The 20,223-nt window shown below is 31.0% G+C and overlaps 1 protein-coding gene across 1 annotated transcript in view; it reads right to left on the reverse strand.

Moving 5' to 3' along the window:
• Kdm3 (Lysine demethylase 3) overlaps positions 1 to 20,223 on the reverse strand; it is a 114,201-nt gene that overhangs the window by 91,806 nt on the left and 2,172 nt on the right. The gene's annotated exons all lie outside the window — the stretch shown is intronic.

A 20,223-nucleotide genomic window follows, 5' to 3' on the forward strand; every position in this document is an offset into this window, starting at 1 on the left:
CAACATCATAAAACCGATATTTCACTTAAAATTACTAAAAATACCTTAAATTAAAAAATACCATTAAAATATATACATACTATTAATATGTATCTCGCAACATAAAACAAGATTTTAAATCAATTAATGTTCGAGAACAATCTCGGAATTTTTGTATTTTCAAGTAAATACCAAACCAAGGACCGATCGAAGCGTAGTGATAATATTACTAAGCCAACCAATAATGAGACAGGTATCGTTTAATGAGTGCTCACGGCTGACCTCAAGGCGGATGAAGCTAGCATTTTCAATGTCACAATGAAATAAACACATAAATAAAGTTATACGTGGCATGGAAAACAATCGCCTAGTACATAAACAAAGTATATGTTACTTCTTATCAGCGAATGCGTCGTTAACTGCATTAATTGCCATAAATAATATTCAAAAGAAATCCATTCGCATTTTCATATTGAATATTTACCCTACGAGTCATCACTAAGTAAGTAGCTTTGTTGATATTTGGATAGTTAGATATTTGAACATAGCAGGATTAGAACCCGTGTCTCTTGGATACCGTCCAAGAGCTCTAGCCAATATTCTAGCGTAACGATACCTTTTCATTTAATTTGCCACTTTTAACTTTTTTTTATTTTAGGTTTATTATAAGTTTTGTTGTAGAGTATAATTTTCGGAAAATTTTTACAGTGCTTCAATATTAACTACTTGACTTCATCAAATAATTATTTGACGAGAGAGAACTGTTGACACAATTATTTTGTAACAGTAAATATTGTTTGCACGTTAAGTTGTATATTCAATAGGTACTTCAATACGTATATAATTGAAGGGTATATAACTTTTTATAGTATAATAATTACAATAATATAAAAAAAACGTGTAAATAAGTTTTTTATAATATACTTACAGCTAAAATTATTTTATTGCCTTATATTTCAAGTCATAAATACAGTAAATAGGTGTCTCTTTTGCATTAGGCACAGCCCGGTCCCATACCCTGGACCATGGACGCTTCTCTCTCTTTAGATTCAGAATAATTTACAAACATAATTTATACTTTCCCCATGAACGGTTTTCTGAATTCAATGAAATTGAAGAAAACAATGATATTGAACACCTTATAATAAAATGAAGATGATACCTACAGCAAGAGAGGTGCATGATTTGACAAAAACATGATGACATTGTATCTTTAGTAGGCAGAAGCGTCGACAACGGATCTTTATGTGAATTGTCTACATATCTTGTCAGATTATTTGAAAATTGTAAGTGGATGATTGAACATATTCTGTTATGAAAATAATAAATAAACAAAATTACTTATTTCAAATTAAAGCTATATATTTTTTATCTTACCTATGAGAATATTATTGAAAAATATTCTAAAGTTGTGAGCACCTACGACGTAATATAATCTAAGGAATGGCTTCCATAATCCACGCATGCATAAGTTATGGCAATGACGTATTCCGTCCCACTTTCATACGCGCCCGCTGTATGGCGAGTGGCGACCTTGTCACCGAACTTGTGATAAACAGTAAACTTTGTGGATAAAAGTTTATTTTTATGCACGTCAATAGTATGTTACTTCCGCAGATAAAACAATATGTAGTTTCTTAAGTGTATCGTGTGATAAAAAGTACGGTTTTATATTTAAAAATGTAGTTCATTTTTAAAATGGCAATTCATTTTTTAAGTCTGTAGACGTTTGTCTTTTAAATTACATTCATGACTCAATTATGGCAACAACAGTTATTGGAAAATTAATAAATCATATTGAAACATAGAGCATAATAGAAAAACTAATACTAGATCAAAATGCTCACCTAATAGAATTTTCAAGAATGCAATCTAAGAAATCGAAATTGAAACGTAGTAGGTACATTGTAAACCCATTACCGTAACTTTATTGTGGACGAATGCATTAGTTCTGTTTATAGACGTTGCCTGTTGGCGAGTGGCGAGGCGAGGGTTTGGCAACACTCGGCCGCGTGGGCTCGCTGCAATCGAGTAAGCGATTGTTTACAGTTGCCTTACCGACACCTCTGGATTCATTTCTATTTTCGGTCTGTATCAAACATCTGCACTACTGAATTTGCATGTAGGAGATTTAGGTATATATGAAATTACAAAATTATATATTTTTATATATTTTTAGGGTTCTGTGTAGGTAAAAACGGAACCCTCATTATAGGATCACTTTTTTGTTTAACTGTCACGACCATTTATCTCGAGATCGCATAGAGGTATCAAGCTAAAATTAATATAAAATATTTAGGCATTAAAGTATAATCCTCATTCGATGCAATCAAAAGATGTGTGAATTTATGCATAGGTTTTGCGGCATTTTGTATGAAATTCGACTCCTGTGGACCTACTATTGTGAAATTTGACACAAAGTGTGAACTTACAGTACAAATAAAGAAGAGAATTTATAAGCATTTCATAGAATAAAATATTATAAACTTATATTTGTAGTTCATTCCATACAACGAAAATGAATCCATATGACTGCAAAAAAGTTTTATAAGTTGTACTTCCCGTTGACCTACAATCCTGAAATTGGTACGGAAGCTTCGGTGGGCGAGTCCGACTCACAATTAACCGGATTTTTTTTATCTTAAGTATATCATTAATAAGACGACGAAGATATTTTTTTATTTTTTTTTTAAGAAATCATATTCTGAAAACTAAAGGTCAGAATGAACTCTTTAGAAAAAAAATATAGAGAAGACAACTAAGGATATCTATCAAATAATTCCAAATTTAAAATTAAAAAAGGGATGCGACATACTAAATCCTAAATTAACTGATAGTTGCTTATTCTAGGTTTAAAAAGACTAAAAAACTAAACAACCCGAGTACAATATTCATATAAAACGTATGCTTTGTATATAAAATAAATATAGTATTTTAAACCCATTTTATGCACTATATGTATTCACATACAATTGTATATTTTAAATCCACGTATGTACATAATATAACCAGTATGTACTAAGTATAAGATTCTGTATTAGGATATTCTTATACAGCGACAAGGTGAGTCCTTCAACTTCGTGTTTTTATTCCAGTTTTAGAAGGTCAAATAATATATAAAGCAACATTTCTGAACGTAAACATAAACCTACTCAGAATTATAACTGTACCGCGTCGTGTAAATTGCCTCTACACGAAAAGAAGCCGAAATTTCTTAAATATATTTTATTTTCCTAATAACATACCTACACGCTAAATACGTACATAATATTAAAAAAAAAACAATTTTAGAAATACACGTCTCATAACAGATCTCAATTACTATTACAACTTAGGAAGTTATAACACAATAAATTAAATTTTATAGTAAATTACTATATTTTTTTACTCATAATTCCCACTAGGTAATACAAATCACAATAAACTAGTAGAATTAATGAGACCTAGTCATGCTATGTCCATATATATGTACGAGAATAATATACGGCAAGTAAATAATCGCTTGGATACGTGCTATTACGTGTACGTAACAGATACGGTGACAAGGTCGCCGCGTGGCGTAGGGCTTCTAGCGAAACTGGGACGAGATGAAAACTTCTCGAGAGCATTTTAAATGTTTTACATTTATTTATATTTGTGCCTGCTGCTAAGTTAATGTTAATGGTTTTTTATATGCATTTTATATTTTTTTCAATTTTTAATGAAATGTTGGAAATGAATGTTGTAACTGTAAATATTAATTTATTGTTGTTTCAAGCAAACATAATCATTATATAGTGAACTTGAACAATTTACAATAGGTGTATAATATACGGAGAGAGAGAGAGAGAGAGAGAAAATATTATATAGAGATCTATGTTATAATAGCAATGTAAGTAAATGATACATACAAATTTTAAACATACATATGACACACTGAGCTCGAATAATTAATACATTAATTAAGAGTAATCGGCTAGTTAATTGTTCTTAATAATATTAGCTTATATCTTTAAAATGTCAAAACAAATATTGATAAGGTTATACATATAGGTTAGATATAAAGCAGAAGTTCCAAGAATCTTATCTCACAATTTTCTAGCTTCGACGTCCATAGAACTATCCATATACTATAGATAGGCACACGTACATATTAAACGTAAGAAGAACAGATTAAAATAAATATTCTGCTCTTCTGCTAGCGTCACGCTGTATCAACTGGATAGACATTGGCAACCTAGTGCTAAGACACTCCGTTAACCTTTATCTACCGAATTCTGGGGGCATTTTGTGTTCGAAAACAACACCGTGCTGTGCCATAACACCGCGAGGAAAATGGAAATATAAAATACTTCATTTCCTCGAATGGGAATCGAATCCATAACCTGTCGGGTTTATGGTCACGTTTTATGCGCCACGACAAGCTTCTGCTTAATACACTTATTTACATAATAATATAGAGATTTTATATTTTTTTGTTAATTATGAGTTAAGTGAAATATATCCATGTCTAAAAAAGTGATACTTTTAATAACAAAAAAGAAATGTTAATTGATGTTATCTTAATAAAATAACTAATAATAAAGCAACGTAGTACAAACAGACTTCCAACTAATCGAACAAAAGTGTAATATTTTCAGCAAAACATTATATCGTGCGTGAAAATAATTCTAAACTTGATTATCGGTAGCCATTTTCATTTTCATTGCATAACAACGATTAAGAAAGTAGCAAGTATTCATTTGAATATTTTTTCTCACTGTGTATTTCTTCAGCGGCAGCACGCACGTATTTCTATATATTTGTATGTAGCAAGCATAGGTAGAGAGAATCTAGCGTTAAGACACTCCGCTTCACACTTTCTGTTGATTTCTGCCGCGATTTGCCTCGACACCAGAGCGAAGATGAAAACAATAAATATTTCATTTCCTCGCATGGAAGTCGAATCCACAACCTAACGTATTTACACTCACAGTAGCCTCATATTATATAATTAAACTTTAAAATATAAGTATTGATAAAACTTATCGGTTACGTCAATACGTAAAGTAAACTTATATGAAAGACTGCATCACGATTCGTAAGGACCTATTTAAAGGGGATTCTAAACCCTGAAGTCACTAAATTCCATCAAATTTATTTTCTTCGTACATTATTTACTTTAAAAACTAAGAAGCAGATGCAAATTATCGCAAGCATTACACAATGTTTAGACTTTAGAGCGTGCTCTGTTATTTATTTGTTCGGCCACCACTTCTTCACCGGTGCCGGTGCGCTGTGCGGTAAACTAGTTCTAATAATAGATATACAAGTACTTAGTCAAGGTTGTGAAACTAGGCCACCGTGAAAGATTATGAGACAGCATCTATTTTATAAAAATGCTTTCTTAAAAATGTTTATCGATTTCACTTAAATTTCAATTAAAACCTAAAGAATGTTTTAGTATACATATATGATTATTTTGGTGATATTATGATTAGAAAGATAATATAATTTTGTGTATGACGTTGAATATTTTAATTAATCTTAAATTATAAATGAAACATTAATTTATTTATTCCCTTTATATGTTTTTGCTTATGTATATGCTGGCGTGTTAACGTAACAGCACCGCCACCGCTTCACTAAATTAGGTTTAATAAGGAATCCCTTTTTTATTGGATTCGTTAATGGTCATGATTTTTTTCATATAATAGATTATGTATAAAAAGACATAGCATTCAGCATATATTGATACCTGTTAGCAATAAAAGCCATGAAAAGAAGAATATCTAAAACAATATGAATGACTATAATTATTCTTAAAAAATTAAAATAATATACCATTTCGTTCCAAAACTGCATTGTTTCATTTACAATATCTTTCGTATGTTACGGAAAATACAATATACAAATGACTAGAATATATCTACTATTTTATTCATTAAGTAACATTATCAATACCTCCCAAATAGAATATCTCGCGCTCAGGAAATCGGGTAACTGGGGTACTATTATATTTTTCGACGATAAAATGGAAGCAACGAGCAAGTGGCAAATATTTCGAAAACTATTACATAATGTCAATAATGGAAGTCGATAAAAGATAATATTTTAATTAAATAGAGAAAGTTGAAAGTAAAACATCTCAACCAGTCGATGGCGTATAATCAACAAACGACTTTGAATTAGAGAAAGGTGTACAAGACAATGATAAAATTACACTTAAACGCAATGGTTAACTTCAACTGCCACCGACAGCTCCTTTCTACTCATTTTATTACCTAAACACACTTAGTACTTAGCTCAACTTACTACTTAATGACTAACTAAGAGAAGTTTAAGTAAGAAGATATGTAAAAGTCGAATATATTTATTTACCCAGCAGTACTAAAATCTGAAGTTAAAATAATTATCGTCAATATATTAACGAACAAAGATAAATTTCCCGCGCAAAGGAATCGCATCCGTATGACAGGTCCAAATGCGCGCCCCACACATTTCCCGCCGGGTTCAGTGGGTCAATGAACGCGACTGCAGCTCAGACCTATCGCCCGATCGGTTGCAAAACACTGTCGCACAAACCTTGCGCCTTGGTCCCACCTCCTACTTTTACTTGCATGTTTTGATTTCAATTTAGAAATAATTAAGTTTTGATGGTGGTTACGTAATTCATTTCCGAAATTGCTTCTTATTATGTTCTACAGATTACAACATAGAAATATGCGAAGATCGCAATTTAATAAGGAACTATATTTAGAGTACATAGTAGTATAATATTAAAGAAACTTAAAAAAAAAGAATTTAGCAGAGAAAATGTTTAACCTGTTTTTAAATGATCTATAGATATGGAAATTTATGTAGACGTGTATAAAAAAAATCATTGTGAAGGACCTCATTAAAGATGCATAAGGAACGCTTTTTACACTCGTGCACGTGAAAAGCTAACATAAGGGAAGTTTTCCCCTCTGTATCTGGAGTACCTGTATATAAAAATACATCTATAACACCTAACTACTAAATAACACCATACTACACAATATTGTGGTGTGTGCTAAAAAATGTATTGTGAACTTAGTGTCAGTAGTCAGTACATATGTTATTAGAGAGTATCTATGAAATAGTAATCAAGAAATCAGTAAAAAGTAAAAATGATAAAAATAATTTAGTTCCAATATCTGGATTTAGCTCTTATATTGCTTTTTACAATGAGAACATGACAGTATATTTTAAAAGTGCTGGCTTCTGAAATCATTACTCATTAACATTTAAATAGTCATTGTTTAATAAAGGTTAGCTGTAGAAAATTTAACCTGTTTGCATATATTAGACCTTTGGACGTTCGTTCTCATTGAAAAAATATAATTCATACATTATTATTTGACTGACAGTATATTTGATTAAGAATCTAACTGAGGTCGTCGAGGCACAATACAAACAAGCGTTTACTTGTAAATAGGACGGGCTTAGGGGTTGGTAATTCGAGGGAATAAAATATTAAATAAATATTCCATGGCTCTCGCAAGAAGTATGACATTGCGCCATACCTATCTCTAAAATTGCACGAAAAGTAGGGGACGGATTGTCTTAACAATAGGTTCCATTTGCTTACCCTGCTATAGGTATGCCGTACGCGTCAGGATAAAAATATTGAAAATTTCAACAGAGGAAGTGAAGGTATTATATTAAAAGTGTTAAGAATAACAAGAAAATTCACAATAAAATATATTTTCTATAATATTCTTTTAATTTGTCACAACTACGTTAATCTTCTAAAACAATATTTAATACAGCAACAGTTGAATTGTCTCAACAAATAATCTAATTAGTTTGAATAATTAAATATATGAATTCATTAAAATCATAAATCTCATCTGAGAAGCGTATTTATAAACCACTCTCAATTCTGATATGGATCTTGAGATGTCGTTTCAATAATCTATGAATGAAAACGGCATTTATAAACAAGGGCCGTAAACTAGCAAGAATAACAAGTATCCACTTGCATTGTAAATTAACAACATTGACATATTATTGTTGTTGTAAACACTAACTTATTAATTTGTATTCTGCATTCTGCTGACTTCTTTTATTATATGTTAGTATTTTAAATTATTGCAACAAATTTTTATTCAATCTTTTGTCGATAACAGTCAAAAGCAGATAAGAGATTACGTTTTACCAACAACAACAACAAACTACCGTACCGCCGTTAATTGGTCGAGTAGCTACGACTACACGAGGTCAGGGCTGTGCATCAAGTAGGCACTGCGGAGTGCGGACACACGTAGCTGACGTATCGCCATACGAGATACCATCATGGAACGTAATTAAAAGTATACATTATTATTTCCTTTTGTATGAGAAGCTTGTCTGCCAGCTATGTTAATTAAATATCAATTTATGTAATGCGTTAAGCAATTTGTAATGACAAATTAATTTCCAAGACAAGTTCTGAGGTCTGTCGTGGCTCAGGAGTAGCGTCCGACTGTATATGCGACAGGTTGTGAGTTTGGAATTTGAAGAGTTCGGCGGAAAGTGGGGAATGGAAGTCTCTAGCTACCCAGGTTCCCTCTGCCTACCCTGCTATGTATAGGAGACAGCATGAAGCTAAAAAAACAAGTTCTAAATTTGACATGCTCATACATAAAATAAGTATCTGCCAAAACAAAATAGACAAAATCTTGTTCCTGGTTTCGGTAATCGAAATGTTAGGGATGTTTTCCTGTTTACTGGTTGTGAGAAGCAGTAAACCCAGATTCTATTATGTATTTTCTTTTTGATGTTGGTCATAAAGCGTCCTTTCTTGATAAGGTATTATTTATACTCCAGTAGAAGTAATAGAGGATATAGAAGATTAGCTTAGCGTCTTTTACCTAATAAATAACTTCGTGGTATTAATTTAGATTATTAAATATATCATTATATTAACTAAATTAATAAAACGTTATAAAAAAAACTTCACACAAGATGTTATGAAGAGGCACAGAGGCTGAACGAAGTTCTATAATGGTCGATACTTGAATGATTGACATAATCGTCCACTCGAGCAAAAGCGGCAAAAAAATGCACCAACGCTTTCACGGTTCGATGCAGAAACACTGAAATGTCAGGAATTCACGACTGAGACAAAATGGCCGCCTATATTTATCAATGACGTTCGAAAGACAACAATATAGCTTTTATAATTTTGTTTTATATTATATTCGTTATCAATTTCTTAATATTGAAGACTTAATAAGCACAAAGTATACATAATATAATGAAATGTATGTTGTTAAACAAATCAAACTTTATATAGAAATGTTATAATTAATATTTATTGCTTGGCAAGGTCTGATTTCTCGTCACAACTATACAATTAGCGGAGTGATGAGAGCAACAAGCTTTCAGTAGCTTCTCCATCACCTCGTCAGCGGAACGGATAGAAAGAAACAGCTGTGGGATGCGCGCGCGCCTCGTGCATTCTTTGCGGTCAACGCACGCACCGGGTTCCGCTCTACTATGTTTGTATGTATATGTATGTTTGTACGTTGTTTTGTAAGTTATAAATATAATGCTGGCCGGTCGCGTCAATATTTCGTTACTTTTCAATTCAAGGCGAGTGTGTATTAAAACATTCTACGAATACGTGTCTTGATTTTTTATTAATATTATTATCGTTAATATATTACATTATTCTATAACTATACATAGCCAAAATGTATCTATTCTAATATTATGAAATTGAATAGTTTGTTTGGTTGAACGTGCTAAGCTCAGTAACTACTGGTGCAAATGAAAAAAATAAATTTGCGTTGGATAGGCGATATCCAGATCGATCGATCGATCGATCCAGATAGGCAGAGGATACCTGTGTTAAAACACTTCATTCCCAATGCGACACTTCCTTTACCATACTACCGTACCAAGCCGCGGGCAGTTCGCCAGTTAAAAATAAGATTCTTATTATAAAAATAATACATTTAAAAATCATTGTTAAACGAGACTGTTGTAGCAGACAGAAATTGTTGCTTCAACAACAGCTTTAACAACATTGTAGGTATTTGTATTTAATTGTTAAAGTAATTAATATATAATTTACAACACCTAAAATGATACCGAGAAATACGATTAAGATCCAAACAAGTATTACGTCAAGTAGCACAGAGAAATGAATTATTCAACTCGGTTACTTGGGAGGAGAAGTAAACAGAATACTAAAGAATATGTCTTTTTTAAGCATAGTACATTGTTGTTAATTAATTAAAATGTAAATTGCGTGTCTACGTGCCTTTTTATCGATATTGGTTCAAGAAACCTTTATTCTTTATTATATTAACATATTTTACATAAACGAAGTAATATTATATTGCTTCTACTTTTCCCTACATTTTTCGCTCCTACGAGTTTTATGTAAACCTACAATCGTCACATGCGATAATAAACGCTACAATCGATTACCATGTCTTATTCTGATATTCAAAAGGATTTTTCTTGTAAAAGTTTATATTAAAAATAAAATTACCTATATTGTATATTGAAGTGCAGATGAGATTCTCACGCTTTAAGTTAACCTTGACATCTACACAAATCCTTGTAAAATAATTAATAAGATTTTTTTTGTAGTTGATAGTTGATTCATGCTGCTTTTAACGGTTGGAATACCAATGGGAAAGTAAGGACAATAGAACAAAAAGTAAAGAAGTGCCTTATTCTTTATAAGAAATTCAATAAAAACACTATTTTTTATAGAAATATACGAAAATAGAATAAATTATATCACCTAATATTTGACTATCATCGTATTTATTTAAAAAAAAATGCAGTAAATAAAACGTTATCCGTTCTATAACAGAATATACAAAGTGCTTAGTTTGCAATTGGTATGACGGCTCTTATTGGTGTCAATATCAGCGTACGCCAAGGCGAGTTCAAGAATTCATTTTCATGTCGAATCGATTAAAATACCTAAACAATGTAGACTCGCCTGCAGACACGCCACTGCTTCGTAACGTAAAATAAGCAATTATATTCGCTTCGATCTGAGATTTATTTTTTTTTTGCAAAGAGCCTCTTTAAGGGATATAGTATAATCTAAATATAATAGCGACAGGTGGTGGATTCGATTGCCACCATAGAAAATAAAATATTTAATACTTTCATTTCTTCGCTGAAAAAAAAAACTATAAATAATAGTTGTTAAATAGGATACATTTTTAGATAATTATAAAAACCTTCCATTCTTAGACGTTCGTGGTGGTTTATTTATTATCAAAACAAATATATAACGTAATTTAAGTTGAACAATTACTCAGACTTGTATAAACCCTTTGCCAGTACCTATACAGTCTCCCCTTGGGCACGACCCAATTTTAGCCCTCAGCGTTCTGACCTACTTTTGAAAACCGCTCATTTAGTACAGCGGCTTAAAATTGGGGTTGCATATCAACATGCCTTGTCCTCAAATTCTACGGATTTTAGCGAGACCAAATTGATTTTGTTTAATTTTGAACATTTAGATTTCTAGAGAGTTTAATATTATTCAAAAGTTTATATAATAAGGTTTTAGTCATCAGAAAAAATATAAAATATATTGTTAATTGACGAAAATTTCAAATTATCCTGAATTTTGAAGGATTACATAGTGATAAAGTAAAATAGTAGTTAAAGTAGTTCAAATAATTCGCCTTTTTCTTATTTATTTATCCATTTGTCTTTAATATTTAGACAAAAAACAGCAAACTATTTATTCAGCAAAGTATTTATAATAAAGTTCTGCTTATACAATTGTTTTAATTAATATTTGATACTTTTTTCAACTCATGTTAATAAAAAAAAATTAAGCTTTAATAATACATTTCTTTGTATATATACGAGTAATAATAAATATATACGAGAAGTAATAATATAAATAAATGTATGTACTATTCCTTAAAGTTAAAAAAACGAATACAAAAAATTAACATTCCGTAAATGTTATAGAAATTGTGGGTCAACGACCGCAAAACTCTTGCAAGCATTGAATTTCGTAATGAGAGCCCACAAGGCCGTCAATATTTTGGCTAGTGATTTAGTCACGCTAAGAATATGTTCGCTTAAAATTAACATTACACTTTGAAATGTTAAGAAAAACCGAGTTCTGTTTTCTATAGATACCTATATTTTTTTTTGAAAACACTTTTCACGTATATTTTTAACAAATAGTGGAAATTTATAATACCGGTAATACTTTAATTTAACTTATATTGAATTCTATCTTTGTTGAAACGTCTTTGATTTTGTATGAATATTATCGAATTTGTATTGTATTAAAATGTTATAATATATCAACGAAACTTTTTAACTAAACCAGAACAAGCAACGAGTACATTTACTATACCACACTATCCGTGCATGCGCTTATGTAACATTTGTTGCTATTATAATTAAAAATAGTAAAACTTCCATATAGGCGTATTTATTAATTCAACTAGCATCTTTCAATTTTATTTATATAGTATTACTTTCAACTTTTACTGATAAAAAACAATAATGTTATAGATAACGAAAAACGGTTCCTTTTGCTATTTATATAAAAAAAAAACAAAATTGACTTATGATTATTCAATTAAATTGAAAAAAAAAAAGAGTTTCTTTGCTATCTTTAGTCAATTATAACGGAAAATTTTCAAATAACAGAAACAATCATTAATTACATAGACTCACACTAGCATCACCTAAGTAGCATTCGACGCGATAACTATAAATAGTTGCTTACGCGATAACGCCAAGAAGACTGTTATCAGTATCACTGACAATAAGACATAAACCACAGAACAGCAAATATTGTGGAATGTTATCTTATTAACTTATATATATTTATTGAAATACAAACTTATATTCACAGAAATATACTGTACAAAGGGCCGTGGGAAAATATTGAAATATTTTTTTATTATATTAGTAGATGGGAACCATAAACAAAAAATATCAAGTTCACACAAATACATTTAATGTAATTTATGTCTTAATAAATTAGCACTATATAGCGTCCATAAATCACATAAAAATTAATTTTGTTGGCAATATCACGTTTATTTCTATTCTATTTCAAATCATTGCCTGGCTTCTTATAAAATGTGGAAAAATAAGAATCACCATTAAATGTACAATATAATTTAAAACATTTAAATTGGATACTCCGCCTTTATCTATTCTTTGGTATAATTACTGAATAAATACCAATCTATACATTCTTAGTACTTTAAATGTTTAGAATGTTAATATCTTATAACAAAGATACATTTGTACATTTCATTAAGACATAAATAAAAACTTCAATGTATTGTAGGAAAAAATCTTGTATAACTTCATTTATTAAACCAAATTAAATTACGTTCACGCTGTATCCCACACACAGCAGGGTAGGCAGAGGGAACCTAGTGTATAACTCCGTTCCCCACTTTCTACCGAATTTTGGAGGCATTGCGTGCCTCAACGCCGCGCTTTGTCTGTACACCAGGACGAAGAAATGGAAATATATATTTATATAAATATTTTACTTCCTCGAGTAGGGATCGAACCCACCGACCGCCAGGACTGGCTTTCATTTATTAAAGGTGCAATATCGCATAAATATTCCATAGATGGACACTTACACTATTTTTGTAGGTAGATTAGATAGTAAATAATTCCGACGCGTTCCTTTTTCTAATATACACAGATAAACCTAAGAAATTACTTAAGAAGTTACTACTTATCTTACTTATTCGTTATAATTTGTTATTAGTAAAATAACTATAGCAGCAATGAAACTTGAATATAAAAATAAAGAATATTAGACTCAGATGATTTCGAAATAAAACCTTCTAAGAACGTTCACCAGACGAGGCCGACAGTCATGGCTGGTTATGGTAGCTTTGCGCTTTAGCTTTTAAAAACAAATAGCCTCATATCACAAATATAAAATAATAAAGTTACGCTATCATGGCTCTGTTAATCAGCTTATGTCTGAACCCAATGATACCACTTGGGTTTGATTCCCACTTGAAAGTGTTTTGTATTAAAAATATTTTCTAGCAAGACAAAGTTTTACCACACACAGTGAAGTAATTAATTAGTGTTTTAACACTACTCTCATTGTCATCCCAAATTGACATCCCATCCCAATTATTTTTGATATTTAATTTTCACCGAATTATCTGTAGAAACAGTGCAATTTAGTATATGAAGTGAAAGCGATTTTTTAACAAGCACGATAGCGATAGTTTCTTGATTGTATCTACTTCGTAAAATAACGATATTTGTGTTAAAAACGAGAATAGAAAACCTAAAATAAATTTATAAAATTCATATCATATAGGTAATTTACACCTGGAATATAGCTTAAAACATATTTAGTCGTAAATATTTTTTCCCCCCAATGCTGTAACAGGTTACTCAAACAAGACATCGCAGTGCGTATAAATAACAGTTAATTTCTCTCGCCACGCTCCGTTAGGCCGCGTCGCGTGCCCATCGCTTCCTGCCTTGCAACACACATCTACCTTCTATGAAGGTTTTGTGTCCGAGTCGACGATCATATATGAAATTTGCTATAATCATTTCGTTATTAAATACATTTTGATTATTAATTTCTTTGTATTAGTTTAGAAAACGTATAATAAATTGAATGAAGCGTCCAAATGGAAGGAATAACTTAAAAAAAAAAACTATTGAAAATATTTTTTTTGTTGTAATTAAAATTGATACTGCCTGACAATAAATAAATAATAATTTGCAATATACAAGAATTTTACAATGAAGACTAAAATTATTCTTTTGTAAATAAATATACAATGTACTCTTTTTATAAACATTTATTATTCCTACTGATACTGGCGAGAAAACCAGATTTCAGAAATTGTGCAACCTGTTTGAGTATTTTTAAAGACAACAAGTATAATAAACCTGTTTTGCGTCCATTAAAAACATGGAGATTATTTTCATCTTCAAATAAATGAGCATCATTACGGATATAATTATAAGAAGTAACATAATACGAAATGTCAACATTTTAAGAACATGTTAAATTAATTAATAAAATTTGATAAAATAAATTACTAAATTAAAAGATAAAATCAATACGAAGAAATAAAAATGCAGGACAAGTGAGACACGAACGGAAGAAATCGTGGTGCGTGACCAACACCGGCTGTTATCTGCTGCTGAATACTAAATGGAAAGAATCGATAAAGATCGAGTCTTATCATGAGAAAACTTTGCTTTTTTTTGACTTAAGGTTAATGCTATAAGTATTTGCCAAAATGTTGAAACTAAAGCTAAATTTATGGCTATATGGCCCGTTTATTTTGAGAGTGGTGTAAGTCCATTTTCTTTTGTTTCGAGAAAATTAAAGGTTAGTATGTCGCTGATTATGCAATTTCATTGACCGACCGATTTTAAGTTGTTCAAAACATGGGTTTTTTTTGAGAAATTAAACACGGACTAGTTATATATAAAAAAATATATTAAATTAAGCATGAATTACGTGATAGCTCATTTTTCTCAAAAATGGACTTACACACATTTTTCTCAAAAATGACATTTTTCTCAAAAATGGACTTTTACCACTTTCAAAATAAACGGTCCATATCATGTTATGATTTAAATCCTGTACTAATTCTATTATTGCTGTGAAATTGACTATAATATATACGAAGGTAACCTTTTTTATTGTTTTATTTCTTTTTTAGCTTTACGCTGTATCCCGTACATAGCAGGGTAGGCAGAGGGAAATGGGAACTTAGTGTTAAGGCACTCCGTTCCCTTCTGTTCCCTCGTTCGTCTTTCATTATATTTCTTACATTTTGTTTTAAAATCAAAATGCTACTTTTATTTATATGAAACAAGCTCGATTACTCTATATATATCATGTGCAGACTCAAGTATTTAGGTCGAACCCGCGTATGTTTCGAGCTATTTCCAATCTTTCCGATGCAACTGTTTAGAATACTGGTCACATAACCTGATAAAATATTTCAGATACAAGTTTAGCGAGAAAATAAATGTCATTTTTAAATATTTTTTATTTTTATTCTTATATACATTTTATTTTTATAAATATTAAAAAACTTTCGTATAAGAAACAAAGGAAATAAAATTTAATTTGTGTTATATGTATAAAGGTATTACACATAATGACGGAGGTGTTTTAACAAAGGATATTTTATAAGAACTGCAAACTCTTTGTTCACAGATACGACTAGCAAAGCACTACAAGTTTTCCATTCACATGAAACCTGTCTATAAGTACCAGATATTTTTTACTCTCACTCACTCCGGCTCAGATTATGCAATGTTTATCGAGTTATTCTGAAGATATCATCTCATCTCACAGATCAGATTGACAAGCATCAATATATAAGTTAACAATAATAATAAAATTCTTCAATTTTAAGTATTTTTTTAGACAGACAGACATTTTAAAAATGCCGTTCCTCATTTTAATGCCATTACCGAAATCTGCCGAATTTTGGAGAGATTGCGTGTTCAGTAGCACTTACTTACCAGAGCGAGGAAATGAAAATATTAAATATCTAATTCCCTGTTTTCACTCCAAGTTGAAATTGAACCTACAACCGTTACTTTAACAGACACACCCTTGTGCCACCTAGTTTAGCTAAGTAAATTAAGGAGTCCCAAATTTAAAATAATTTTACATTAAATATTTTATATAATATAAATAAGACATCAATTACTGTATCATGAAAACGTGTTTCAAGCATTATTTTAGTCGATGAGGCCGCACAGGTTGCGAAGGGCTCGTGCGAGGTCGGAGCGCCGCTCTTACAGTGTCATGTTGTCGATATGGTCACAAACACAATACTCATTGGAAATAACATTATTTTAATTTTTATGATAATTCCTTGCGTTTTACGAAATTACTGACCCAATTATTGGACTATTTTATAAAATAAGATGAAATCTATAAAAGTTAAAAGTGAAGCTGACATATTCCCGTCAGATAGAAGTCCGCTTTCTCTGTCGACATATGGCGCTGCGTAATGCCTATAGGAACTTAATGTAATGGTGTAATCACGCTTTGGTTCGCGCCAGCTCAAATATCTAATATGTAACTGTGGCTAAATATTTACTTGATTTTTTTACTCATTATAAAAATAGAACCTTTTTTAAGGGAAGAAAGCAAAACGTTGATAGTGGTAGGAGGAAAATTATGTGAATATATGATTACAGTAAATCATGTAATATATGAGTTTATGTATAGCCGAATAGTTAGTGTCTAATGTCATCTACGGCCATCATCACGGCAGCGTGTGATGAGTTGTAGGCATATTTCATATCTCAACAGCATCGTAGCCAAACAAACAGTCAGTATCTACCAAAACTTCAAAGAGTCGCTTTCCCTAGCCACGGCCCCGCTTGATAAGTGGCCTAAAGGGCTCCCCCGCGGCCCGCACCCCTGCGACCTACTTCCCGTCCTCGCCCTACCGATCTTTGTGCTCGCCAACGCTGCTTGCACAACTGGCTTCGGTATCAGCTGGATGATTATGTTGATTAAACTAATGTATAGTTTTTGTACTAATTCTAATGTCGATTTGGTTAGTACATACTTAGATGAAACTTTATTAATGGCCTTAATGTTTCAATTTTTTTTTAATTATTAGAAGGAAGCCATATTGTACCTTATTAGAAACATTATTTGTAAAATGTTGAATTTGAATTAAAATATAATTACTTTTTTTAACTATAATATGACTACAATAATAACACAAAAGTAAAATAACTTTTAGACGTTCGATGAAAACATCATTCACTCGTTGGCGACCCGAAACAAGTACCTTCTTGTATTATTGACATTTCTTTGTTATAAAATTGAATTGAATTTTATTTTTCTTGTATAGAAAATATATTCACAGTATAGGTTCTTTATTCTCAGTTATTGTTGCAGGCTTTAATGAGAATAAAAAACGTATCTTCTGTAATAATATTATGATTACTTTTATATAATACCGAAGTAAGTACTGGTGTTATCATTTTGTCTTCTCGCGGCTTTACAGTCTGTCGTAAAGACGTAGCTTATCAAACAAAATACTAAAAACCAGACACTGTGCTAATATACTCTATTATATTGGAATGCGATGAAAAAAATTGTAATAAAAGATTTTTTACATATTTTCAATAAAATATTTTTTAATCTAATTAATCCAAATTATTTACCGTTTATTATTTTATAGCATGTCAAGGTCAATTACCAAGTATGTGATTACGAACTAACTGATCGCATCGCATCAGAAATAATTATATTAACTATATTTTCGTATAACTCTATTTTTTTTATGTTTTGTGATTATTATTTGTTACACCTAACACATTAATTTCATTATTGTCAATTTATCAATACCAACAATAGATAAACAAATTTAAATAAAACGTGGAACAAGTTCAATTAGTTTAACGCTAAAAATTATACACTTTATGATAATATTATAAGCATATAAGTTTACTTTTTTGGGGACACTACATCAATTGATGTTGATGGCTTATCAGTTATCTGTGGGACCACGGTTTTAAATGTGAAATATATACCTATTTTTGAAATTCGACTGTGATTTTTTTATCTTTGTGCTGTAACCGGCCTATATCAGGATAGTCTGAGAAACTAGTGTCAAGACACTAGTTTCGAAACATTGCGTTTATGAATGACGGAACTTGTCATACAAGTCATGTCAGGGAAAAGAAAGTAATTCGGTATGAATTACTTTCTTTTCCTCAGTGGAGATCCAACACAAACCGTCACGATTACAGTTAAACGCTACCTCAGTGCGCCATAATAGTATGATTATAATCATCTTAAATCCTCTATAATATTATTTAAAGATAAACAATTTAAATAACGATAACTTTTTTAAAAAAAGAATTATTTTTCTCGCTTCGTTCTGGTGTCAAGGCCAAGAGCGGCGTTGAGTTCTGCCACTCAACACGCAATGCCTCCAGAATTTGGCAGAGAGTGGAGAACGGAGTGTCTTAACAGTAGGTTCCCTCTACCTCCCTGCTGTGTGCGTGCTTAAATTATTTTTCTTTCCCAATTTCCTGATTCTACACAGGTAATACTTTTATAAATGTTAAAAAAACAATACCTTTATTAATTAAAGCACGTGCACTAACTAGCTTCAAGATTGTTAAGATAACGAATGATATCATTGATGTCAACAACGTTCATGTTCTATCGTGATTCTATTACCTATTAATGTTTACATTTATTTACAAGGTTATATAGATATTAACAGATAATATCGATTATAATAACCAACATGTTAAATATAATTTAAATTAAATATTATTTCAACATTTTAATTGATTTATTACAATTTGCCGCGTATGTTCTGCATATTTTAGGTAATTTTTTTTTGTTATGAAACACCTATTTTCTTGTATTTTACTAATGTTATAATGGTCTTAGTAAATATTAATAACTGTTACCTAAATATATGTATAATGCATAGTTAGTGTAAAACTTGTAAAAGTTTTAAGTTTAAACAAATAATAGGTGAGATATAACGAGAGCAGCTCTCGAAATGCCGTGCACCACTCTCGATTATAGGATCCTTTGTTTTCTCTAAACTGTACGACCTGAACGGTCTCGTTAAGTGATCTCAAATATGTGTTGAGCAGACTAAATAACCAGTTATAGTTCCAATATATAACTGGTTTCAGATTCGAGAAAGAGTAGAGTATGTAATCTAAACAAATATTCGTGTACTCGTAGACTTGTAGTGGTATTACGTTGGTGTTGGGCTGGCGTTCCCCACTCGGCGGGAGAGCGCTGCAATGTAGAGAGATGTCGTCTATTTATAAATGGGGAACATGGCGGGCGAGCGCATCGTGTACGCTTTGTATCTTTTGATTTTGAATGTTTCATACATAAATTATTACATATACATTTATTTACATATAAATTACAATAATGAGTTTTGGGAATAATATAAATAATTATTTTAAAGTAGCCTAGTATTAGGTTAACCAACTTCCCCTTGATTAGCAAATCATAGATATTTCTTTATTTTGACAAATACAAAATCGTATTTCCCTTCAAAAATAATAAAGGTTCATTGTAATAAAAACTCTAAATTCACAAAATCCGTCTAAACTCCAAACCTGTATGTATGCAGGTGTACACATACCTACGTAACCGCTGATTTATCTTGTTTACGACTTTAAAATACGAATTTCGTTTGATGTTCCGAATGAACTCTGGTATTATCCCAATCATATTTTATCCAGCGCAGGATCCTTTTCTTTTTTGTTAGAGCTTTGATCGAGTCC

The sequence above is a fragment of the Heliconius melpomene genome, chromosome 18, assembly GCF_056956725.1.
Source record: "Heliconius melpomene rosina isolate 202511_hmr_F chromosome 18, ASM5695672v1, whole genome shotgun sequence".
Taxonomy (NCBI): domain Eukaryota; kingdom Metazoa; phylum Arthropoda; class Insecta; order Lepidoptera; family Nymphalidae; genus Heliconius; species Heliconius melpomene.